The sequence below is a fragment of the Glossina fuscipes genome, unplaced genomic scaffold (genome assembly GCF_014805625.2).
Source record: "Glossina fuscipes isolate IAEA_lab_2018 unplaced genomic scaffold, Yale_Gfus_2 116700, whole genome shotgun sequence".
NCBI lineage: Eukaryota > Metazoa > Arthropoda > Insecta > Diptera > Glossinidae > Glossina > Glossina fuscipes.
The window spans coordinates 2,727-18,845 of NW_024006080.1; the positions used below are offsets into that span (position 1 = coordinate 2,727).

Here is a 16,119-nt window from a genome sequence, read left to right on the forward strand (position 1 = left end):
TACCCCACTGAGATTTGGACCCGCGGACACTGGCTTGATTTAATAGCACTTATCTGCGCAGACTTAGCATGGATGGCACGTAAGTGTAAGTAAAGTGCTAAGTGCTTCACACTTCAATCAAATAAATTACACTGCCGTGCAATTAGACGGCTACAGATGGTATTTTCGCATGGATAAATTTCAATTATATCTAATACATACGATCTAGTATTCGTAGTGTTCCGTCTTATTAGCACTCCTGATATAAGTGTTCATATTCTTAATTGTACGTTGTTGTGTTTTGTGTGTGTGTGTCTGTGTGTGTGTGTGTGTGTGTAAGAGAGTAACATACTAACCTAATACAAACTCAATTGCATTATAATGAACTTCGCTAGTGATAATATTTGTAATAAATTAAATGACAGTAACTTCTGTTTAATCTAAATGGATTGCATTCTTTAGTTGTGCCAGCCAGACAAGCCAATCATATGTAAACAAAGCATTTATTATTGTATATTAGGTAATTCGCTGATTGTTAGGAACAATTTAAAAAATTTAAAAAATTTATGAATGTATTAAGAAAAAAAAAAAAAAAAAAAAAATTTTAAATATTATTAAGATTGCTCTCTTAGGAAAAGTTTTATCGATTCCTATCACCTTAAGAACGTGGATCTGACCTCTCAATGGGTCATCAAATGCAGCAAAACTCGCACAAAAAAGTTATACCCGTGTTGCATAAATATGGCTGCACTTCATTGACGTTGTATTAGATGGGATGTGTCGCGGAAAGGGTAAATTAATAAATACAACCAACACCTTCCACAAATTCGATGTGTTTTTTGTATTGTGGGCCGGGCAAGTTCAGTTAGAACTACCAATTGATCCGGTCTTACCTCACAATTTAAGTCTTAAATGAATTTTTTGACACCCTGTATTTATGCTAAACGTAAAATTTGGCGGCTCCTGCAGCTTCCTTATTACTAAGCAAATTTTTAATATGAAATTGATTTTTATTGAGAATTCTTTCGATTTGTTGTTAGCTACGTTAGATGCGTTCCCGAGTTGAACGCACAAATTAAAAATTGCTCTTGTGGAATGTGTACTTAACGAAATTCCACGGCCACCCTCTATCACTATTAATAGAACATTATTTGAAAAAGTTTATAAACAATGTTTGCATAATGATGGCACACGTACTATATGCATACATGCAAAGAGATATGAATCCATAGCCTATGAATTATGCTTTTTACCTTCAACTTTCGAATTATTTTTTTTTTATTTGATTTACATTACAAATAAATAATTTATTTATTTATTATTATTTTTTGTTTGTTTGGTTCATGATATTGTGACTTACGCGCTCCTTGCATAGATTAAGATTTATTTTCCCTCTCACTTTTCATACATAAGAGAACATAACGTACCATAACGATGATCATCTGACAAAAAACTATACATTTGATAATATTTCAAGTGACATGACTCTGCCGTATAACATTACATTTTAGATTATGTATCCTTGAAAATTCTTGTATAGAAAAACTTCAAATATTCGTACTAGTATTGTATTGTGCAAGAAAAACAAAAAAAAAAAAAAAAATTGTGAGAAACTTTTTCAAGAACATCATGCTCTGTACATATTCTTATGTTTAATTTAAGTGAATTTTTTTTCTCCTTATTATTATTTTAATTTAATTTTATATTAAATTATGTCACAAAGATAAATATTGTCTGTTTCGAATTTAGGTTATCATATATCACATATATATATATATATATACATATATATATGTATATATGAATTCATATGTATTTTCAGGCCAGTATAAAATTGAAACGAAATAGAAAAGTTATTCTGGTTGACAAGAACAGTTAACATGACTTTGTTTAACAAACTGTCGTTGTTATAAATGTTTTTGCCAGTTTGCCAGTTAACGCTGAAGGGTGGAAAAGTACTTGAGAGGAAAACGTTGCACAATGCTAATTGTTTTTTTTTTTTGCTGTTATATGTCTGCTTAATCTTTCCTTTCTTTCGTTCGTTAAGATTTTCGTAAAAACGCAAAGGTTACTTTAACCTTTCTATTGTCATTTAGCGGTATTTTTGGCCAATTTTCATACATAAATCCTGAATTTACTTATTTAATCCTTTAAGAAAAGTCGAATAATTTTGTTTTTTTTTTTTTTTTATCATTATTAGTTTTTATTTAATTTTACGCTAAAAAACCTTTTGTTTGCATGGCATGGTCTGTATATTTATATGCTTTTCCGTGTGTCATAACTCATGCAAGCATGCATTCTCGTATTTGTTTAGGTTTTGTGCATTTAGACATGTCATTGCATGATATAGAATTTCCGATTCTGCTTGTTGCGGTTGCTGTTTTTTTATACCCTACAACATATGCGGTACAAGGTATATTAAGTTTGTGCGGACTTAGGTAACATCTAGAAGGGCTCATCTAGATTAATCTAACTTTTATTATTGTACCGGTCCATTCAAAACTATTTGCTGAGACAATCTCAGCTTTTCTATCCGCCCGACTTTCTGATGTCTGTCCATATATGTTTGTGTTCACGCCATAATTTTTGATATATTTTAATCTAATTTGCAGTCACGGCTTTGGGTCGATCCATTTTATCGACCACTCCCTATATATGCCAGTTAACGCTGAAGGGTGGAAAAGTACTTGAGAGGAAAACGTTGCACAATGCTAATAGTTGGTTTTTTTTTTGCTGTTATTGTTGTTATATGTCCGCTTAATTTGGGTCGATCCATTATAACGCCTTATTTCCAAAAATTTTTGTGGAAAAAATTACAAACTTCATAATTCTTGGACAGAAATCTCTGAATAATAGCACTCCGCCATTTTAAATTAAAACGAAAAATTTGGTTCGGCTGGTGCCACCACCATGTAAGTCGGCTTTTTGGAAAATTTCACCCTGATAGTAGTTTGACGTATGCTATTGAAACTCGATTAGTGATACCCAAACGTTATCATTGAGAGCCATCCGAGCAGACGTTTCACTTATCATTTCAAAATGTCATTCGCTTTTCTTATAACTGAACTCCGGGAAATATTTTTACCATGGAAATTCTTTGACATACAAAAGATTACTTTTGATAATGTATTTCGCTTAAAATGAGTCAACGCTTTTGCACATCTGCTAATGTTAAGTAATGGTCTGCAATTGCGGTTCACGCGGACCTGCCAAAACTCAAGTTGCCCGATTTTGGATATAGTTACGCTAACTGAACAGCAAAGCGCTTATCACATTCGCTACTATTTGATATTTTATTTAAATTTAGTGGTAACTTAATAAGTTGGTGAAGAGATTTTTTCAAAAATTTATTTATTTATTTATTTATTTATTTTTTTTTTTTTTTTTTAGTTTCTTATTAATAATTTATATGAATATTGATTGTGTACATGTGAATATATTTTCTTTTTTTCATTCTGATATGTAAACACGAACTGCATGTTTATTGAACTAAACTATTGTTGTTTCCTATGTATGCATGCATTCACTGCATTTGAAACAGCCATTAAAAGTAACATTAATGTTTAATGCAATCAATACAGCAAGGACAAGAATTTATATTCGTTTAAGGACGAAAATCAGATATCCACTACTTGAGTCCGTTGAAGAACAAAACTCGGGAAAATCCCCAAGTTTGCATTGTGGTTTTCGTCGTTGAATTTTTGCTTTAAAATCAGCAGTTTGTCCTCTCTAGCATATAGCGCTCTTTCTGGTCTGCACAATTGTTTAAAAATAAAATTCTCCCAGCAGAAAATATCAACATTCGAGAAAGTGTATCTTCTTCGCTTCTTCTTCTTGGCTCAAATCTGGGCATCTCGTGTGAGTATAGAAAAAATATTCTACAGTTGAAAATTTCTAATTTTAAGGCCCCGTTACACCTCCCAAGTCTCAATCCCTTTTTGACGCAGAAGAGTCCAACAATCAAATAATATTTAAACGATATGATTTTGACGGCTTTTATTACTTTTGTTTAACTGTTAATCTAAGAAATTTGCTAAGTAATTTTTCGCTTGTGTGTGCTAAGGTCAATGAAAACAACAAAAAAAAATTACAAGTAAAATCAAGATGGTAGAGATGGTATGTCTATGTACTACAAGTCGAGTTAAAGAATAATGCAACTTTGCTGCAAAGATCGGCAGGTTTCTCAATTTACGGGAGCCAATCCCCAGTTCACTTTAAAAAACTCTGATTCGAAGTGTAATTGAACATTTCGCGGAGACGCTTTCGATTTTTTCCACTCAATCCTACTGCCTGGCAATAGTGAAGGAGCGTTCAAAAAATGCAGCTCATCGCCAGGTAGAATAATTATTTTTGCAATAGATTATTCTCTCTCTGCTCTATCCAATAAAAGTTTGCAAGAAATAAGAATTTTTTGTATTTAGATTGGAAAATATATTTCCATAGCATAAGCCGTAGACGTAATATGCGTATGTATGACAATTTCTGTAGTAGTATAACCACTTTTCTCAGTCCATTTTTAAAATTTCAAAAGTTTGTTTGGGTACACTTACAGCTTTCAAACAAGAGAAATTATATAAGTGATTGTCATCACATTCCTAGATTCCTAGATAGAATGTTCATTCTCCTACCTATAGAAAATGGAACGAAAATATATTAAGTCTTAATGCTTATATCTTTAAGCAAGCATGCCTGTTGCAGTTAAAATATTGAGAGAAAACTTAAAATAAGAAAATGTTTTGAATATTTCGTTGAAATCATTAACTTTCCATAGAGTAATTGTTCTGAAAATTTATATAAGTTATACTTCCCACGTCCTATATATAGCACGAGTTTATTGTGCGAATATTCTTGTTAAATCCACTGACACGTTCATGATCACTTCTTGCAAGTTCGAAAGTCAGTAATAAATATGTTCTAGATAAGCCCGGCAGCCTATTTAGCGAATCCTTATTTCATTCTCGAATGCCAGCAGTAAAGGGAATTGAAGGAATTTGTAAAGTAAAGCGGTCTGCGCAAGACACTGGCCGGCAAAAACCGTGAAAAAGTCTTACTTATTGTAAAATAAGTAAATATTGAATAATCAGTTGTGAAGTAAATGTACAAGAATTCCAAACTTTTCCACACACCGCTAAAATATAGGGGTACACGCGGTATCTCTTTTTTTCATTTGCAATACCAAAAATTACGTATCAGCGTAACATTTCACATAGATTCTAATTTGAGCGCTAATACTTGGCACGGAAAGCTGAAGCCAACGGCCTGATCTTAAGTCCTCCATGAGGACTGACCCTAATTAAAAAGCCATTCTGTTCGGCCAAGCGACAAGCTGCAGAGATAATTTGCAATGTTTAATATAATTGTTTTTAAGTTTGAGATGAACTTGTTATTAATCGCTTAAAGTTCATTGAAACGGTATCTGTTTGTATATCGATAGCGGCATACATATTCACTCTCTTCTCTTCACCCACTTCTTTTTGACCATCACCGTACACGACGTCCGACGTCCCCTGCACAATTGGGTTCTAGTTGAAAAAAAAAAAAAAAATTAAATTCTTTATATAGAAACGTGTGGATTTGGCAAAGCATTGGAAGCATTCTTATTTTGAGCAATTTTACGTAGGGGATTACTCTTCCTTCCTGAAATTTGGCATAGTCATAAAAGCATTCGAATAAAAGTTTGAATTTGATCTGACCACGAGGTTTTTTAGAGATCACTTCAACTTGTGCACATTTTTTCCAATGGTGATGATATTATCTATGCCAATTATAGGAGCTTGTTTAATTTTAAGCAATTAAGTAAAGCGTCTGTACCGACATGTGCTCCCTAGATTTTTTGTTTCTCATCGTTTATTTGCCTCTAAAATGACTTGACAATCTTTACAAAAGTTTTATTATAAGCGATCGAATATTAGCAACAAGCGAATTTTTTCTAAAGTTACAAGTTAAATGAAAATTTTAATGTGCTCATCCGCAAAGTGTTTGAATCAACTCAAACAAAATGCACACCATACAGTAACTAAAAGAACAACAGCCATAACAACAGCGAAATCATTAACGAATAAATAAATAAACAATCAAAACAGAAACAAAGAAAATATAAAACAAGTAAGAACATTATAGCCGGACAAGACTGGCTATTAGGTACCGTAGACCACTTCGCCTAATAGCAAACAAAAAAATAATTTTTTGTTTTTGGGTAATTTTCATGAAAGCCGTCATATTGGAGGATATGGAGGATACTGGAAATTTAGGAAAATTAATCTACCTGTCAGAGGTCTTATTATTGTCTAGTTTCTTCTACAGAAGCGTTTGATTTCATGACAGCCCCTATATAGGACGCTGGGATCCATTACCTATGAGGCCAAATTTTCATCATGAAATTGAAATATTGAAAATAATACCTTTCCACAGCCTATGCAGCCTTATTTTTCACTAAAATTAAAAATAATAGAGTTACGCAGTCCAAATTTTATACGGATAATTTTTAACTCAAATTATTATTATGAACGTTCTTTTGTTAAGAAATATTAAAAATTAAGCTTTTTTACGATATAAAGATTCAGTTTGTTTAGGGCTTCAAACAATGTCCCATCCTATCTAACGTTTTCACATCCAATATAAAAGTACTGTTACTAAGTGATTAAGTAAGACTGAACGAAATTCTGAATATTACACTGTTTTTTTTTTTTCAATATGTGGCGTGGTCGAAAAAATTTTCAATAGCTTTCGTTCTTGGCCAAAAACACGTTAGTATTCTCAATTTCGTCAAATTATCCCGAAAATTGAGACGTATAGGTTCAACTCAAAAATAGATGGGCAGACATTAAACGAGCACTCAAGCTTGGATTATATTCTGAAACGATCGGTATAAAAAAAGATGACTGGCTCTATTTCAAGTCCGCAAGTTACGTACGTCCGCAAAAATTTAATATACTCACAGTAGTGTGGAGAGTAACAAGATAGAAGATTATGTTCGCCTACCTTACCGAATCTTCTATTCCCACGAAAATTTTTATACTCTACAATATTGAGTGAAAATGGCTGAATTTTTCCTTTTTTTTCCATTGTTATGCAAGATACGTGGAAATTTTTATCATTCGTCGACCGTATTAGATGAGTAATGAGAAAAAAAATCCAGAATGAGAGAGAGAGATTAATGTTGCGCTGTAAATGTGTCCTTTGTTCAATTTGGTCCCATTTTCATTGTTTTCGCTAAATATGCAGTCGATGGTTGCATTTTTGCGGCCAACGAAATCAGTCTCGTAGACATTAAACAGACGGGTCGGATAGGCAGAAGAACAGGCGGACAGATCGAGATGCTTAAATCAATTCAGAATTTGATGCTGATCACTAATGCTGTTTACATACCTTTGACGATGTGTGGTGTAATGCTCTATCCTGAGTGTTACAAACGTTTTAACAAAATGAATAAACCTTTCACTCTGCGGCGTGATGGGTATAGAAAAAGTTAAATGAATTTTTAAAGTGCTAAGATATACATCTCTCTCTCTATCTCTCTCTCTCTCTCTCTCTCTCTCTCTCTCTCTCTCTCTCTAACGTAAAAAGAAATACATACATAGATTTGCACATAGACAGATTGTCGTATATAAGTCACAAGTGTTGTGTACGCGTATACGATAGGTTTTTCGCACTTGACCTTGATAATAAAAAAATTCCAATGAAAACGTTTTTATTTAGTTTGCGTCTCTTAACAAAAAAAAAAAAAAAAAAAAAAAAAATGCAAAAAACAAAAAACAAAATCAAAAACAAACACATTTTTTAAATGCTTGCAAAAGATGTGAAACATGGTCGATAATATATATAAATAATATGTTTGTGTATGTGTAAAAATATATATTTAATTTAATTTAATTCAATTTCACTTTTAATTTATATCAATTAATTTGTTTTACTTTAATACTCAATTAAAGCTCATCATCCATAAATTGTTAAGTTTTGTTTGTTTGTTTGTTTGTTTTATTGTCGATAAGAGATGCTTGTCTTGCTTTTGTATTTAATGCACGTGTCCGTGTATATGCGAGTACATTGATAAGCTTTTAATACTCTCATCACACGTTTAATAGGTTCCTAAGTTTATCGTCTAGCTTGTAACTAATTAACTCTATATATATATATATATATATGAAATGATTGTTTAACGCTCTCACCCCTGTTGCCAAGGGCCCGTTACCAGTTCGAATTTATTTATGTAAGAGCACATTTTTTTTATACGTTTTGTATTAAATTTTCTCTTTTATATAAGTCTAACTATTACGAAACACTGAAAATCTCTCACACTTTTCATATACACGTTAGTGCAAAGACGTTTATACCGATAAGTCGAATGAATCCTGCACAATAAGTCTTGTGCCATATTAAAAGCATTTCAATTCATTCAATTTCATCTTTGTTATCTATCGTTTATTAATGAGGCTTTCTTTAAATCACATTTACTTACGAAATACATATTATTTTTATTATTGCTAATATTATTATTATTATTATTATTATTATTATTATTATTATTTTTATTCCAGTGCAGTTTTCTCAAACATATTATATATTTAATAATAGCTTTCAAGTTAAATCAACCAGAATATGGGTATTTTAAGATTCATGACGTTCTTTCTCTATGCGCTCATTCCAGCCTAACCTAATGGCAACTAACTAACTACCTGACTTGTGCTATGCTTGTTGAGATTAAAAGTATAAATTTTACGATTTGTAAGATTCTTTGTAACTTGACATAAGAGGAGATGGCATAAAATATTTATAGATTATCAAGTTAACTGCAAAATAAAAAAAAAAGTAGTTGAGCAAGGAAAGCGACAGTTTCGGGAAGGAAGTTATAAATGCTGTTTATTCAAACGGGAAATTGAAAATTCAATTAAAATCTATTTCTCATCGGCCTTCGCATCATTGGCATGGCATCATGGCTACAAATTGTGGGTACAATGGAAAAAGGAAAACCTTTGTCTGAAGTCTTTCGACATTCGCTCTGGTTAATTGGATTGGATTCGAATTGATTTGAGATATGTGCAGCCTAATTGAAGTGAACTGGTTACATTTTCGTCAAATCATTTATCATTTCGTCGCATCTTCTTTGCTTTTCATATTTCCGTTTTTTATTACAAACATTGTCAGTTTTATGCTTAAATGTACAACAAACACGAGTTGCTTCATACAAACTATACTATGAATGGATCATAAACGAAAATAAAATGTAACGAAGTGGTGAACGGCGACGGGAGTATGGGTAATTTGAGACGAGTAAACTGATTGGTGCCAAAAGCATATCACAGCTATTCGTATCTAGCATCCCGGAGAAGGAGTTAAACAAGAAAAATTTAATAGAGAATTGGATGGCGCTGGATTTGTTCAAGACTGCCTTAAGAAATGTGTGTTTGAGATGATTTTGTCATTACATATGGAAAAAGAAACAGCAATCTAAGCGGCAACCGGAAGCCAGCCGCCAGCCGCCAGCACTGAAATAATTTAAGTCTTGCTCACTTTTTTTGTAAACCTTTGAATTACCTTTCGAACTATTGATTGTCTTCTAAATCAATCAAAGGATTAAGTGAAGAGTGATTTCCAGTTTCAGAGTTGAAATGTAAAATTTACGAAACTATATTTCAACTGAGTGAGCAACTAAACTTATTCTTCTTAAAATTTGGCGAATGGGGAAAACTAAATTTTCTTAGGTTTAGTGAGCAGCGAAATTAATTTGTTGCAGGCTTGGCTTGAATAGTTAATATACTCTTTCCCTAGCCATAGTCAGTCTTAGCGAAGAGCGAACCGATTCTTCCGTTCACCTAGCGAAAAGTAATATTTGTCTGTCCTAAACCTAGCAAGCAGTGAAACGAATTTTTCCTTACGTTCAACAAGTATCGAGCCTAAGCCGCATTGGAACTAGCGAACAGCCAAAAAAAAAAATTTTGAAATGACATTTATACGCGCACCTATATGGCAACAGTGGTGTTAGATGCATTAGTTTTTCTCTCCGGCGACTATATTAATAATGATACCGTTCGGTTACATGCAAATCAATGTTGTGCGCTCAGCTTCTTTACATATGTGAAATTTTTGTCTTAAATGCATGGTTTTTTTTGTTTTTTTTTAAATTTTCAATATACTTTAAAAATATTTCAGCGTACACACACAACTTATTTTTAAACCGATAATAGAAAGTTTATTAACGTAATATAATTAGTTTTGTATACATACCTCAGACATTTTTCGTATTTCTCTTATATAATTTTATTTCATTAGCATATAAGAGAAAACGTTTTTTCTCATGTATTTCTTATTTTTATGTTATTTTTGAATCGAATCAAACTTTGAAATAACATTCGATGATAGAAACAGGAACTTAAGTTTTTGTGTTAACTCTTCCATTTAATCATTCCATCCTGTTTACTTTGAAGTATTTATTGTATTTTGTAAACAAAGTTTGATGATATAGTTCGCTTTATTTGATTATTAAAATTTTTATTGTGTTTAATCAAATAGAAATGCATTTTGATTTTTATTTCATTTACACTGACCGGCATTATACTTTGTTCAGCAACTGAAAATAAATTAATAAAATAGAAATGAAAAAATAATAAAAAAAAAAATACGAAAATGAATAATTGATTTCATATAGAAACAGATACTCTATCCATTCACTAAGTTATTGAAAAATGCTTATTGTTTCTTAATTAAGTTGCAATACTTTTTTCTCATCAATCGCTTAACGTTTGGTTGCATCGGTTTCATCCAGGAATAGTGTAAATATTTCAATGTTCAATGCTTAATTACTCTTCTGTCATTTAAAACATGCACGCAGAAAGCCGTACACCGATCTCGGTGTAGATCAGGCATGGGTGATCATCGTCCCATTAAAAATTTCAAATAATTCTATTTGCTCGCATATAGCACATAATTTCATCTTGTTTTGACTCCTGTCGTTATATAACAATTAAAATTGGCCCGTCGATTAAAAAAGTTACCCATCCCTGGCTTAAATCGCATATATATCAACGCATATAAGGCAGTATTTCGGGTCTTCCGTTCCGCTTTTTCGCGTCTTTGATAAAGCATACAAACACACACAAGCTAGAAAAGCGTTGACTCCAGGAGCTAAATACATGCTCGATAAATGTTAGCAATGGAATGACTTTTGTTTTTTTGTGTTTCTCTTTGTCTCCTTTTTCATTTAATATGATCATTCATTTAGAAGGGATTGTGTACCCAAGAAGTGGGGAAAAGCAGAAAAACTTAGAGGAACTGGACAACTTTCACTTTAGCTCTGAGAGATCAAGTATGGAGCATCAAGGTTTTGAATCCTCCAACACTGACTTGCTTGAGTTGCGATCCTCACCTACTCGGTGACTCATCCAAATCAAGAGTAAACATTCTGTGCGGAATAAATGCTCGACATGTCAGATGGCAAATGAAGAGGATCTTTCTCATTAAACTTTAACAAACTGGGACAGTATACGCATATGTATATGTTAAGTAATACCAGCTATACAAATTCCAAATTAAGGCTTTCTACTTGCTTCTATTGCGAAAATGCTTGTTCACAGATTATGTCTGTTTTTAAATCTAATTTTCGGCCAGCAAGTCAATTTACAAAACTCATGTTTTAAGTTCTCTAGCTTCAATTTACGTCCACAGTAGTTTGAATAACAGACAGATAAAAGTGGCCAAGTCGATTAAATATTTCACGTTTTTCAAACATATGCACTACAAAATCTCGAATCGAGGCTTTTTATACCATCTAGAATGGATATGGAAAATCTAATGTACATCCGTGATATTGATTCGACAATAATGATATGAAGCTGATTGCAAATATATATCCTCTATATATTAATGTAAGAATAGTTTTTATATAACTATAAGTAGTTACGTCTACTATTACGAAAATAGTTATGATTTTAAGAAAAGCTAAATGATTTAAAATATTTTACATATTTCAGTGCAAAGATTATAATTGAAATGCTTTCGATTTTCCGGCTTTCTCTTGAGAATGCTTCTCTACAAGTGTGAGTGAATTTCGGCATAAATTGCGCATACTTTAATATTCCCCTTGCGTTTGAACAAAATAATAATGCGGCGATAAAACTTTACCAAATTTGATCTCCACCTTTGACAATACCAACATCAAAGTAACCGGTAAACGATAAAAATCGACTCGACATTTAAATGATGATGTTTTCAATTTCTTCTTCAAGTCTTGACATATAGCGAAATGGCAAAATAGGATAATTGTATTTCAAATTTCGTGCGTCGCATGTCAACGGATTTCACTCAGTTAGCAATGCGAATGTGCAGCTAGTATACCCCTATCCATATTCACAAAGTATTAAGCAATTAAAAAAAAACTTGATTCATTTATTAGTATCAACAGTTTTATAGCAACCTATATAAATATCTATCTAGGTATACGATATCTATGCGTAGGCATATAATTCATCTTAAATCCTGCTCATGTAACATGATTATATCGGCCAATGCTCCGCAATAAATGAAGTGCTGGCCACTCTAGTAATTATTCGCTTACCCATTCAAATGTCAAAGAAGTAAATATAAGTCTTATACATAATTGCTTTAAATGCCAATTATTAAGTTGACGGGTTGCACAAGAAAATTTACAATACCATCATCAGCACTACTCTTCCATTAACCCTCAATTAACTCCACCTTTATATCCAACTAATGTTGAGAAAATGAAGATCCAAATATTTTCGAGAATTCGCCTTGGTCATACAATTGCAATTCACCAATGGATCTTGAAGAAGTCTTCTCCCCCAATCTGCTGTTGTGGACAAACTCTTACTATAAAGCACATTCTCTGCGACTGCCTTAACTTTTACTTGGCTAGAAGTATTGCATTTGGAACGATTAGCCCTTTGGACATTCTACAATCAGCTTCAGAAGAGAATATCAATTTAATATATTACTTTTTTAATACTACTAAGCTCATTATCTAATATCCATTTATTAAAATTAGACCCGATAGCGTGTGTTGCTAGTGCTCAATGTCTTTTTTTTAGTCTAAGAATTTATTTCATTAGTCTAAAATTATAATAATAATAATAATAATAAGTTGACGGGTTCATTTATTTAAATATGGCAGTGAACCTGCCCTCGCCTTCCCCCAAATTAACTTTGATCTCATAACCGTCTCCACGTTTTTAATAGAAAGATATTAGGACGAATCTTGCGGACTGGATTCTACATTTTCCTTTATATACATGTGTATATATATATATATATATAGAGAGAGAGAGAGACCGACAGCTAATATTTCTTACGAAACAGAAAAAACGATTCTTTAGTTCGGTACTTTTGAGACTTGCTTTAAATTACGCAACAACCAACAAATTCCCTTAAGTTTGTTTTTTTCTACGGGGGGTGTTGCATATAACCACACAAACTTAATATACGTTTGTATCATACCATAAGTGGTGTAGGTTATAAAAATGACAAATGTATATATATATATATATATATATATATATGTATATATATTTACAATAGAATATTTCTTATTGACCTTTCCTCATTTTAAGAAATTATAGACTAAAAAAAAAAAAAATTTTATCTTTGCTACGCACGACGACATATATGTATTATAAGATTAATGAAAAAACTGCATTTTAGCATAACTTGACAAATAAACAAATGCAAGGGAAACTATTAATTAAAACCGCAACAGTAACTGGTTAGAAATGCATTCAATCATACGATGAAATGTTAATTTATAGTGATAATGACTTAGATAGAATATATATTTATTTTTATTTTGTTTGTAACCTTCGTATAAAAAAAAAAAAATTTTTTTTTAGAAAAATTGTTTATTAATTTAATATTTGCTAATGTCATTATAATCTTCTTATCAGTTTTTATGCACTTGCATATCAGTTAAAGTGAAACAACGGTTAAGTTAACGCGAAAATTGTAGCAGTGCTAGGGCCGTTCATGAATATTATTAACTAACTATTCACACTTGGACAATATCTGAGAAGCAAATAAAATGAATTTATAAGGGAAATTCAACATTTTAAAGGTACGAAACGGGGACGACCTTATGAATTTATTTATATTGGCAAAAGAAATGCAACAACATGTTTGCAAATTTAAGCTTTCTTTTCCAATTTGTGTCCGATCATTTAATATGTTAATTACAGATGAAGACGTGATCGAATAAAGTTTCTTCGCTAAGTTAGCTTTAAGTGTTATGTTAGTCAAAGACCTGGTATGAATTAGGAACCAAGAAACTGTTAACAAAATGCAAATAATGTATATTTGATAAAGACATGTTCTCTGTTCGCGTAATATCGCAGCCATGTTCTTCAATCAATTTGGCTCATTTTCAATATCAGCTTCAATACCCATCACTGGAGGATGAGAGAGGTACATGCATTACGTTAAAACGTTTGCAACGCTCAGGAGAGAGCTTTCTAAACCCCACATATATGTATCCATGATCAGCGTCAAATTCCGAATCGATTTAATCATGTCCGTCTGACTGTCTGCGTAAACATCGGTTGTAAACATCCTTCGGGCCGAAAAAATGAAATTATCAACTTCAAATATCGCAAAAACGTTAAAAGTCCTTGCATGCAAGCTGGTATTGAAAATGAGTCAAATTGGTCGAAGACCACTCCTCCGCCAGTATTATGCAGGCAGAGAATATCTCTGTATTTCAAAAGAAATAAAAAATTGTTTTTTTTGCGCAAAAATTTGAACATTTTAAAAATTTTGGACCGTGCAGACCTAACTTTCTTTTTATACAATAGTTTAAAGGGAAAAAAATCTCTTTTTACACGAATTGTTTTATTTTAACGCGATTTTCAATATTCTATTCTATGATAATTTTTTGCGTATCTCCTGAATGAATTTTTCTGATGAATATATTCTTTAAAGTTTCTATGAATTTTTTGCATTCTCACTTCTCACAAGTTTGGATTGGCACTTCGCATTACATTTTTCACAATTCAATTAGATTGCGTGCATTATATGCGTATGGGAGCAGAATATCCCGAATTATGCATAGAGCCAGGATTTAATATATGTTTCACCGAATTTCGTTCGTCTTTCAAAATATAATTTTTTTTTTTTTTATAATATGTTTAATCAATTAGAATTAGAAACAAATTGATAAACGAATTCTAACAGGAATTTTTTTTGATATTGGTTTTTGCACTTTTCAGTTGCTTTTTTAGTTGTGCAACCAATCTACTACTTTTCTAGTTAGCCATCTTATGTCTTTTTTAATATGGAGAAAGAGAATTAGGCGTAATTATCTACGATTGAATTAAGAAATGTTAAAACTTTCTTTTTTCTCGTTTTCAATTCTCTATGGACTGCTATCTTTCATGCGCGTTATGTGGTATAGCTTCGCAGAGACGGTTAGTGTTGCGCGATTCGAACAGCTACCCGTCCCGAGACCCGCTGTTAACGTTTTCTCCCACCTATCATCATATATGTGAAAGGTACTTAGGCGCCCTCGTGTGACAGAGACATCAATAATAATAATAATAATAATAATAATTTAATAAAGTCAATCGTCAATGAGTGTTCTGGTCCTGGCAATCGTACGAAAACTTGCGTGATTTGAGGAGGCAGAGCTCAAGCGACCTCTAAAGAATAGGTATAGTCACTATGTAGTCACGATTTTACAAAGCAGAGTGTGAACACAGCTCAATTACTTTGCTTCGTATTAAGAGCATTTAAATATTTATTATCTTTTGTTGTATGAGAGCATATGATATGAACTCACACATGCCAAAGTAATAGCGTGACTTGCCGGCCAATCATTTATTTAAATTGAAGTCAAATCAAATAAGCCAATTAAAATAGCCGAAAGGGTTTAATCGACACCATTACAATGGTATACATATACGTAGACCTGTTCTTACAAATAAATTTTTTTATTTATTGGTAGATGGTATATGTGTTTGTTGATATTTTAAATACACAGTATATGCTAATTTTTGGTTTTAACAAATCAAATTCGCCGTCATATGAACCATCCTATATGCGATATGATTTCATTGATAAATTAAAAAAAAAAAAAAAAAAAAATTGAAGCAATAATGGCTTAGAGATTCGCTACAATGATGAGTAGCGGTAATAGAAGATTTT

At 32.0% G+C, this 16,119-nt stretch overlaps 1 long non-coding RNA gene across 1 annotated transcript in view; it reads right to left on the reverse strand.

Moving 5' to 3' along the window:
* Window positions 1-10,079: 10,079 nt before the first annotated feature.
* LOC119644416 overlaps window positions 10,080-16,119 on the reverse strand; it is a 35,028-nt gene continuing 28,988 nt past the window's right edge. Inside the window, exon 2 of the long non-coding RNA XR_005248514.1 lies at window positions 10,080-10,546. This is a non-coding gene — a long non-coding RNA (uncharacterized LOC119644416). The remainder of the gene's footprint in view (window positions 10,547-16,119) is intronic.